This window comes from Olea europaea, unplaced genomic scaffold (assembly GCF_002742605.1).
Source record: "Olea europaea var. sylvestris unplaced genomic scaffold, O_europaea_v1 scaffold2339, whole genome shotgun sequence".
Classification (NCBI taxonomy): domain Eukaryota; kingdom Viridiplantae; phylum Streptophyta; class Magnoliopsida; order Lamiales; family Oleaceae; genus Olea; species Olea europaea.
In genome coordinates, this window is record NW_019241504.1 from 89,877 (window position 1) to 101,487 (window position 11,611).

Sequence of the window (11,611 nt, forward strand, 5' to 3'; positions counted from 1 at the left end):
CAATGACATTTGAGAAAATTATATTTTAAATAGAATAGAATTTCCTCATTTTTAGATTACACATCTATTCCCAAATCTTAATTGTTAGTTGTTTTTAAATCATAGATTGAGAATGTAGCTTCAGATGATGGTGAGGATGATGAAAATGAGGATAATTAGAAAGAGGACGATAAAGAGGAAGACGAGGGAAGGCACGCATGGATGTTGTAAGATATCACTGGACTGCCTAGGTCTGCTTTTGATGGTATTGCTCTGCTTCATATGTTTCTTTGTTAACTTGTTGGTGTAAGTGATGAAACTAAATTTAAGGATCTATTCCTTGTGAGGGTCTATAGGTTGTAATGCAAAAAACACCCCATCTATTCAGCTAATTGTTTCAAAGTTATAAGTTTAGGCATCTAAGAGGAAGCGATTTATTCTGACATTTTTCCTAGGGTTGTGTAATCGGTTTATCTTATACTAAGAGGCATTATCTGTCCTGCACTTCATCCTCGTAGCGAAATGGAAATATTGCTCGCATTAATTCTTTCCAAATTTCAAAATCATGATGCATTCCTTCCCCTCCCTCCCCCTCCCCCTCTTCTTCACATATCCGCATCTATTTATCAAATTTCAGTAGGTTTTCTAAATATTTGCTGAAAGAACTTATCAAGTACCAATTGCCAGGTAAAAAGAGGAAGAGGGAGCTTATCATATCGGAACCATATCCAGAATCTGAGTATTATCCTAGTTGTAATATTCCAAAACCAGATCAAGAGAGACTGGAGAGAAAGGCTGCTTATGAACAATCTAAGAATGATATTACCAGGTGGGAACCTTCGGTCAAGAGAAACAGAGAGGCACCTACTTTATATTTTGATGAGGATGTAGACTTGGGATTTTCATTTTTAGGAGCAATTGCTTCTGAATTTGAACCCAGAATTGATTTCGAGAAGAAAATTGCTTCCTTAGTGAATGATACTGAAGTCGTGGAAGCTCACAAAAAGATGGTGCCAGGCTTCTTGAACTGAACAAGGTAAGGAGGTCATATTTATACATTCTGGCATTTCATATAAAAATGTATGATTGATCCTCATTTATGGTTATTGTTTTTATGTGCTATTCTATTATTGTAAAAGCAGCACAAATGATGATAAATAAATAAGTTTCCTTTCTTGATGCCATTTTGTAGATATGCGTTGAAGATGTGAAAGCTCGTCAGGCCCGACTGGCTAAAATGTGTAGTCTACTTTTCCGTCATGAAATGAAGGTGAAGCGAATAAAAAAGACCAAGTCCAAAACCTATCACCGCTTGTTGAAGAAAGATAGATCGAAAGCATTGGAAGCTGAGATTTAATTGGATCCGGATGCTGCTAAAGACCTTGCAATGAAACAAGAGTTCAAAAGAGCTGAGGTATTGGAATATCTATGACATGATGTGAATACTTTAAGAGTTGGGGTTAACTTTTGATTTCATTTTCGATTCTTGAGAATCAGCTGGTCTATTACAATCCTTCTTGTTTCACGCAAGAACACGACTCTAAAACACAAAAACAGCTCCAAATGGGCGAAGCGCATCTTAAAACGTGGTCTGGATGTCCAAGATGAAGGAACCCAAACAGCTTCGTCAACATGCTACTTTGACCAGAAAAATGAAATCTATGAAAGACAGAAGTAGTAGCGACAAGAGTACTGGCAATGATGACATTGAGGAAATCTCATCTGGTTCTGATCAGGATATTGCATCAAAACTGTTCATGACAGCAAAAGAGAAGACAATTGAAGTGCTGGAAGGGGATGAAGAAGTGCCTAAATCTGGAGTGCTTTGTTTACCATTTATGATATGTTATGTGCATTTTTCATTTCAAAAATAGTATAATATAATGTAACATATTCATATGCTCGTTTACTTGAACAGGTACGTGGGTTGAAAAAGAGAAAAAAGGTTGTTGATGAGGAAGCAAGGCTGTACAACTTAATAATTCGTGGGTTGTACATTTTTTTAATCTTTGTAGTAGTTAGAGATTTTATGATTTTGATCGAATATAAAATAATAACCTAAGAATTTTACCTTGATTCTTATATTTTGTATGTAAAATTTATTGACAATAAAGATTTAGAATTGTATCATGGTTTTCGAGAAACAAACATATGCCCTAAATTCTTTGTATAGTTTTTGTATTTAATTAATGTGTGATTTTACTCTAAACAATTTCAAGATATAACATTCATAAAATTTTATAACTACTTAACTAAATATTCACAAGAGTGAGAAGTCTTTAAAAACATCAAATCATAAGTATGTCTCCCGATTAAAATTCAAAGGAACACATATATTTGAAGATTAATCTGCTCAAATGAATCATCAGCATGCAAGGACATGTTAAGAATAAATTTCACATTGAATAAAGATGAAAATATTGACTAGCATAAAAGGACTTGGATTGATTTTTTAAGATGAAAATTCAAGTTGTGCACTTGGCTAATACCAGATATACAAATATTTTAAAATTAACACCAATTATTCATATGGAAACCTATTGTTTAATTTTGTCAACTTCCTCAACCAAATTTAATTAAGTACTTATTGTAGAACATCCAAATTGAATAAATTTCTTCCTAGTCATGACTTGGTGATCAAAAAAGACTAATATATATGACTGCAGCCTCAGCAATTCCTAATCTTGACCTTTTCATTTTATATTTGATTAAAAGCTTCATGAGATAATATTGTGATGATTTATAAGTTGTGTAGTTGAAGTATATATACAATTAAAAATCAAATAGCGGTGGTAGTAGATGATCCTATTCAATTTGACATTCTTATTCCATTCTTTTCACTTAATAATTGCTATTTCCCAACTGCTATATAAATAAAATTAAATTTAAGAGTCCTTGTGAAGTAGCTAAAAATTGATAAAATTTGATGAATCTCATGAAATTTTGTGAAAAGTGAATCTAATAAGGGGCTGTTTGGGCCCGATTTTTTCAACCAAAAAATTGATTTTTTGACCGTTATTTTATTATTTCAGTCGTCATATTTGACTTCTTCTCTCACAGGTGGACTCCACTTTTCTCATAACAGTCAAAAAATCAATTCTCAAAATCACTCCCAAACAGGCTCTAAAATTTATAACGAAAATTAAAATTTAACCAACTTTTAAATAAATTAAAAAAAATTATCAGACAAGCACTAAAATACATAAAATTAAAACTATAACAACATAAATAATAACATTTATAAAAGCTTCAATTATTGACTCGAGTTTTGTTAATTATTCTTGGAGACTTGCTCCCCAAACTCCATGTGATCACAATATAATATTGTAACATTAAAATGATGCAATGCGGGAAAGGCAAATTGGCCCAAGGATTTTGGTGTAAACCAGCAGCAATTTTGAGGGCTTGAATCTCTTTCCATTTTATTATATTGGTGTAAACAAACCTTTGACTGAAGTGATGCTTATATGCCATATATTAATTTGTCACTATTCTAATATTATTCCATTATAGAGAATAGTCGTGCACCCCAAACTGCAGGTAGTAAAATATTGTACACGGACGAAAAACGAAATGACCTAGTTAAATTACCTACCTTTCACCGTATTGACTCTCTTTAAAGGTAAAAAATGAACTAAGGTCATACTGTATTTATATGACACAATATCAGTCGCAAATCAATCAATATAGCCAACATTATTTTATGTCAAGTTTGACTCACCCTAAACTAGAGGTGTAAAGTAGGGCAAATCGCTCATCGGCTATATCAAGTCCATAGCTCGCTGAACAATAAATTACTTATACGAGCCTCTTGCCGAATGAGTCATCTCACAAATGAGCGGGTGACTCGCATTTTAGTTAAAATTTGTAATTTTTTATAAAAAGATGAGTCACGAGTGACTTGCAAGCCAGTTCGACTCATCCTATCAAGAGGTGAGCTCGTGGGACGAGTCAAGCTCAACTTCCTTGAGAGAAGCTGGCTCACACTCTACTCATCCCATGAACAAGCTAAGTCGGCTCAACTCATCCTAATTAACACTTCTACCCCATATCGTGCACCAAATTAGTGGTCCATCGTGGCTAGCGTTGAGCCAAGCAAACCAACAATTCTTTTTCTTTAATTGTTTTTCTATTCAAATGAACCACTTTAGCGTATAATATGACTCGATTTAAGCCTCTATTTCACAAAAATATACATTTAACTAACAAGAAGGTGATTAGTTATCGTTCAAGGAGAACCATTAAAAGAGTGGTCGCTTGGTAACCTAATTACTCTACGCCGCATTAAGACAATATCAAACCCATCATACCAACAATTCAACCATTTAAAGCTAACCAAATTTGTTAGAGATTATTTTATAAGTTGCTTCCCACAAGATCCAAGAAAACCTAACATTTAGCACTTCACAGTGAATGCTTAGGACCATATCTAAGGCAAAGCTCTATTAGTATAAAACAGGGTGCATTTGGCATGACACTTGCATAATCAATGATATCATCCAAGAAACCATATAATTGATATTCAGTGGCATCAAGTGACAGAAAGCAATTCAGGTGTTACCAGTTTTATTAACTTGAGCGAGTGCTATCAAATACTTCAAACAGAAATTGCCAAAGAAATTCAAAAGAAATTTGACAGGCTGTTCTTATAGTTTCTTTTCCTAACAACTTTGTCGACACTAAATTCAATTATTAGCAGAACATGCTATTCCATGGGTCATAATCAAATATTAGAATTCAAACATCAATGACCACCAAATGAAAACTACTAAATCAAAAACTAAGCCCATAATTATTGAGCGCCACCAATCTTACTATTGACAATTTTTGGGTCCCAATCAATAGCCATAAAAGTTTCAACTCTACAATTGATTGAATAGTGGCATAGTAGGGGCGAAACAAAATAGCCAAAACAAAATAGAAGAAAACAAAAAAAATAGAAAACAAAAAAAATTAAAAATAAAGAGGGAAAGAAAGAGTCACCACTCACAACTGATGTCGAGACTATAAGGCAAACGGTTCACTACAATAGAAGCAGAACACATTGACGTCATTCGTTGGCTTGGCTCCAGGCTCCGGCAAATGCTGCCTCTTCTTTGATGGAGTGTGCGGTCTGCCTCCTGGAGCTGGGTCGTTTGAATTTGAAGAAAGAGGAAGTGAGGTCTTGTCGTCCTAAAGAAAAGGGTTTGGCAATTTGGGGGAATTGGATTTGGGCATTCCACAATTCTCGGCTAATTGGACGATTGAAATGGTTTGATAAATTGGATAATTTCATTTGACAATTGGGCTAAATAATTAGAGGCCCAAAATTCGTAAATTTACTGACACCCAAACTAGAAAAAAAAGGGGGGGCCTTTCATCTTCCTTCTCCTTCTCCATGCGACGTCAGCTGCAACTATTGCAAACGGCTAGTTGCTACTCGGCGGTTTTGTAGATTTCGGCAGAGCCAGCACGAGCGATCGCACCCCCTCGTCGGGTGTTGGCTCCGCGCCTGGCTGCGTTCAAGTAATAAAACAAATTTTGAGTTCGAGTCGATCCCTCGAAGAGTGTTCTTCCAACCACATGCTAATTGATTCAAATTTAACGATAACACGCACAATTTGATTTTGAAGTTGAAGGTGATAAGAAAATGATTTTCATGTTCAACTAAAATACACAATTACAACAATGATAAGAATTTGAATTTTAATTGGGTATTAATTTTTCAACAAACAAATTAATAAAAATGCTCACTTATCTTGTTAAACTCGATTTTCTTATTTTAGTTAATTACCTTCTTCGAGTGAAGTTAACCCCAATCAATTAATTTAACCTTCTATATTTCTATGTCGATTAAACACAATCAATAGCATTAAATATTTGTGAAAATAGCTAAAATGGTTACCTAAGGTTAGGAGTATATCTCTATGTCCAACAAGAATCTAGAATTTTTACCATCTTGATCTAAAATATGCAAGAATTTCTCAATATTTTCATAAAATCACTTGACATAATCACAAAGTGGCCACAATTTTAATAATGCACTAAAAACAATGGTAAAAATACAAGAGCATAAGCATTAATGCATTAACAAGTTAATATAGAAATTAATATAGTTTGATCAAGTTTTCTCATTCATCCCAACGCCAAAGTTTTTGACCCATTGTATTTGAAAGGCAGAAAGTGAAAAGATTAAAAAAATAAATCACAAAATTTTAGTAAATATAGTGTGAAATACATAACAAAGAAATAAACCCGTTTCTTGGTTGGATTCTTGAAGCTTGATTAGTTTTGGTCATGATTTCTCCAAACTTTCCCTCCTTTTTGTGTGATGTTCTCTCATTTTGCTTGTCCCCTTTTTTCTCTCCATGCTAGGGTTTTAAAATGTGAAAGAATGAATGGTAGAAAAAATGTGAAAAGGGTGTTTAAAAAGTGTAAAAATTGTCCCAACCAAATTACAAGAAGAATCCCTGAAAAATTATAATGAGCGCATAGGTCCTCATTTTCAAACTAAGGCGCGCGCCTTAGTCCTTTAGTTGCCATCTGTTACTCAAAATTGCAACTAGGGCACGTGCCTTAGCCCTTGTTCTTCTTTTCTTCAGTTTGGTTCCCAAATAATTGCATGTTGATCCCCCAACTTTGATTTCATCCAATTTGGTCATTAAATTTTGAATTTCTTTCAAAAAAGTCCTTCAAAATTTGCAATTCAAGTCCTTGAACTTTCTAACTTGTACATTTTAGTCCCCAAAGTCATATTTTTGTCCATTTTTGGTCCTTTTTCCTTCATCCTTCTTCTCTTCCAATTTGGGATTTTAGCTTACAAAAGTCACAATTAGACAATTGTGAATAGAAATTCGCTCAATTTAATCAATAATTAACTAGTTAAAGTAGCTAATAAGTATATAAGAACACACTTATCAGATACCCTCAAATTTAAGTTCTTGCTCGTCTCGAGTAAGATTAACTCCTAACACAATCATGCAATCAATACTAAGAACTAACAATGTTAGATAGCTCGTAAAGGTATTCATGAGCTTAAAATTGTGTAATCAATTCACAAATATGCTTTCGAATTATGCTATCAAAAGCAATGTAAACTTGTCCAATGTTTAATCGATGTATGTGTAGGGGCGGAGCCAGGGACCTTGTCCACTGCGGGCACAACGGTACAGTAATTTTTTTTGCTAAAAGCAGTATACGAAAGAAAAAAGCTTCATGCTTCCTGTGGATCTATAAGGATGACGAATTTGAAGAGGAAAGTCACATATGAAAACAATCACAGTAGTAAAAAAGGAAGAGAATTTAAGAGCAGGAAGAGAAATAATCCAAGCTCAAAGAAGAAGGGAAAGGAGTAAAATAGGCCTAGGCGTAGGCCTCGCCTGCTGAATGCGTTGCAGAAAGAGCTCAATCTCTTAAACCCTGCAGTTGAAAGGGGATTTTCTGATGGTGAAAAAGATATTAATTTCGACGATACAGTTGGCAATGATGTGTATGAATACGAAGAAGGCATTCCGGATGAGAAATCAAAGAAGAATAAATGGTTTGACCCCGTTGACAACTATGAGTATGAGCTTCCTGAAGATTTTGAGGTCTTACTTTGTCTTTCGTCACTTGACACAAGTGCATCCATGTGTTTTACTCTTATGTTTAAGTTAATCTTTTGTCTTTTTTTTCTAATGAGGTTTTTAATTTTCACACAACCGCCGCTCAATGACATTTGAGAAAATTATATTTTAAATAGAATAGAATTTCCTCATTTTTAGATTACACATCTATTCCCAAATCTTAATTGTTAGTTGTTTTTAAATCATAGATTGAGAATGTAGCTTCAGATGATGGTGAGGATGATGAAAATGAGGATAATTAGAAAGAGGACGATAATGAGGAAGACGAGGGAAGGCACGCATGGATGTTGTAAGATATCACTGGACTGCCTAGGTCTGCTTTTGATGGTATTGCTCTGCTTCATATGTTTCTTTGTTAACTTGTTGGTGTAAGTGATGAAACTAAATTTAAGGATCTATTCCTTGTGAGGGTCTATAGGTTGTAATGCAAAAAACACCCCATCTATTCAGCTAATTGTTTCAAAGTTATAAGTTTAGGCATCTAAGAGGAAGCGATTTATTCTGACATTTTTCCTAGGGTTGTGTAATCGGCTTATCTTATACTAAGAGGCATTATCTGTCCTGCACTTCATCCTCGTAGCGAAATGGAAATATTGCTCGCATTAATTCTTTCCAAATTTCAAAATCATGATGCATTCCTTCCCCTCCCTCCCCCTCCCCCTCTTCTTCACATATCCGCATCTATTTATCAAATTTCAGTAGGTTTTCTAAATATTTGCTGAAAGAACTTATCAAGTACCAATTGCCAGGTAAAAAGAGGAAGAGGGAGCTTATCATATCGGAACCATATCCAGAATCTGAGTATTATCCTAGTTGTAATATTCCAAAACCAGATCAAGAGAGACTGGAGAGAAAGGCTGCTTATGAACAATCTAAGAATGATATTACCAAGTGGGAACCTTCGGTCAAGAGAAACAGAGAGGCACCTACTTTATATTTTGATGAGGATGTAGACTTGGGATTTTCAGGCGTAGGAGCAATTGCTTCTGAATTTGAACCCAGAATTGATTTCGAGAAGAAAATTGCTTCCTTAGTGAATGATACTGAGGTCGTGGAAGCTCACAAAAAGATGGTGCCAGGCTTCTTGAACTGAACAAGGTAAGGAGGTCATATTTATACATTCTGGCATTCCATATAAAAATGTATGATTGATCCTCATTTATGGTTATTTTTTTTATGTGCTATTCTATTATTGTAAAAGCAGCACAAATGATGATAAATAAATAAGTTTCCTTTCTTGATGCCATTTTGTAGATATCCGTTGAAGATGTGAAAGATCGTCAGGCCCGATTGGCTAAAATGTGTAGTCTACTTTTCCGTCATGAAACGAAGGTGAAGCGAATAAAAAAGATCAAGTCCAAAACCTATCACCGCTTGTTGAAGAAAGATAGATCGAAAGCATTCGAAGCTGAGATTCAATTGAATCCAGAAGCTGCTAAAGACCTTGCAATGAAACAAGAGTTCAAAAGAGCTGAGGTATTGGAATATCTACGACATGATGTGATTACTTCAGGAGTTGGGGTTAACTTTTGATTTCATTTTCGATTCTTGAGAATCAGCTGGTGCTTACAATCCTTCTTGTTTCACGCAAGAATGCATAACTCTAAAACACAAAAACAGCTCCAAAAGGGCGAAGCGCATCTTAAAATGTGGTTTGGATGTCCAAGATGAAGGAACCCGAACAGCTTCGTCAACATGCTACTTTGACCAGAAAAATGAAATCTATGAAAGATAGAAGTAGTAGCGATGAGAGTACTGACAATGATGAGGAAATCTCATATGGTTCTGATCAGGATATTGCATCAAAACTGTTCATGACAGCAAAAGAGAAGACACTTGAAGTGCTGGAAGGGGATGAAGAAGTGCCTAAATCTGGAGTGTTTTGTTTACCATTTATGGTATGTTATGTGCATTTTTCATTTCAAAAATAGTATAATATAATGTAACATATTTATATGCTCGTTTACTTGAACAGGTACGTGGGTTGAAAAAGAGAAAAGAGGTTGTTGATGAGGAAGCAAGGCTGTACAACTTAATAATTCGTGGGTTGTACATTTTTTTTTATTCTTTGTAGTACTTAGAGATTTTATGATTTTGACCGAATATATAATAATAACCTAAGAATTTTACCTTGATTCTTATATTTTGCATATAAAATTTATTGACAATAAAGATTTAGAATTGTATCATTGTTTTCGAGAAACAAACATATGCCCTAAATTCTTTGTATAGTTTTTGTATTTAATTAATGTGTGATTTTACTCTAAACAATTTCAAGATATAACATTCATAAAATTTTATAACTACTTAACTAAATATTCACAAGAGTGAGAAGTCTTTAAAAACATCATATCATAAGTATGTCTCCCGATTAAAATTCAAAGGAACACATATATTTGAAGATTAATCTGCTCAAATGAATCATCAGCATGCAAGGACATGTTAAGAATAAATTTCACATTGAATAAAGATGAAAATATTGACTAGCATAAAAGGACTTGGATTGATTTTTTAAGATGAAAATTCAAGTTGTGCACTTGGCTAATACCAGATATACAAATATTTTAAAATTAACACCAATTATTCATATGGAAACCTATTGTTTAATTTTGTCAACTTCCTCAACCAAATTTAATTAAGTACTTATTGTAGAACATCCAAATTGAATAAATTTCTTCCTAGTCATGACTTGGTGATCAAAAAAGACTAATATATATGACTGCAGCCTCAGCAATTCCTAATCTTGACCTTTTCATTTTATATTTGATTAAAAGCTTCATGAGATAATATTGTGATGATTTATAAGTTGTGTAGTTGAAGTATATATACAATTAAAAATCAAATAGCGGTGGTAGTAGATGATCCTATTCAATTTGACATTCTTATTCCATTCTTTTCACTTAATAATTGCTATTTCCCAACTGCTATATAAATAAAATTAAATTTAAGAGTCCTTGTGAAGTAGCTAAAAATTGATAAAATTTGATGAATCTCATGAAATTTTGTGAAAAGTGAATCTAATAAGGGGCTGTTTGGGCCCGATTTTTTCAACCAAAAAATTGATTTTTTGACCGTTATTTTATTATTTCAGTCGTCATATTTGACTTCTTCTCTCACAGGTGGACTCCACTTTTCTCATAACAGTCAAAAAATCAATTCTCAAAATCACTCCCAAACAGGCTCTAAAATTTATAACGAAAATTAAAATTTAACCAACTTTTAAATAAATTAAAAAAAATTATCAGACAAGCACTAAAATACATAAAATTAAAACTATAACAACATAAATAATAACATTTATAAAAGCTTCAATTATTGACTCGAGTTTTGTTAATTATTCTTGGAGACTTGCTCCCCAAACTCCATGTGATCACAATATAATATTGTAACATTAAAATGATGCAATGCGGGAAAGGCAAATTGGCCCAAGGATTTTGGTGTAAACCAGCAGCAATTTTGAGGGCTTGAATCTCTTTCCATTTTATTATATTGGTGTAAACAAACCTTTGACTGAAGTGATGCTTATATGCCATATATTAATTTGTCACTATTCTAATATTATTCCATTATAGAGAATAGTCGTGCACCCCAAACTGCAGGTAGTAAAATATTGTACACGGACGAAAAACGAAATGACCTAGTTAAATTACCTACCTTTCACCGTATTGACTCTCTTTAAAGGTAAAAAATGAACTAAGGTCATACTGTATTTATATGACACAATATCAGTCGCAAATCAATCAATATAGCCAACATTATTTTATGTCAAGTTTGACTCACCCTAAACTAGAGGTGTAAAGTAGGGCAAATCGCTCATCGGCTATATCAAGTCCATAGCTCGTTGAACAATAAATTACTTATACGAGCCTCTTGCCGAATGAGTCATCTCACAAATGAGCGGGTGACTCGCATTTTAGTTAAAATTTGTAATTTTTTATAAAAAGATGAGTCACGAGTGACTTGCAAGCCAGTTCGACTCATCCTATCAAGAGGTGAGCTCGTGGGACGAGTCAAGCTCAACTTCCTTG

The 11,611-nt window shown here is 33.8% G+C and overlaps 1 long non-coding RNA gene and 1 pseudogene across 2 annotated transcripts; both read left to right on the plus strand.

Moving 5' to 3' along the window:
* Positions 1-175: 175 nt before the first annotated feature.
* Positions 176-1,491, plus strand: LOC111381609. Of its 2 annotated transcripts, none has more exons than XR_002700373.1 (3): positions 176-244; positions 667-1,015; positions 1,172-1,491. It is a non-coding gene; the product is annotated as an uncharacterized LOC111381609 (long non-coding RNA). The 2 variants fall into 2 exon arrangements; XR_002700374.1 differs by having other exon boundaries at positions 181-230.
* A 92-nt stretch (positions 1,492-1,583) lies between these two features.
* On the plus strand, positions 1,584-9,705 carry LOC111381604 (annotated as a pseudogene).
* Positions 9,706-11,611: the final 1,906 nt, after the last annotated feature.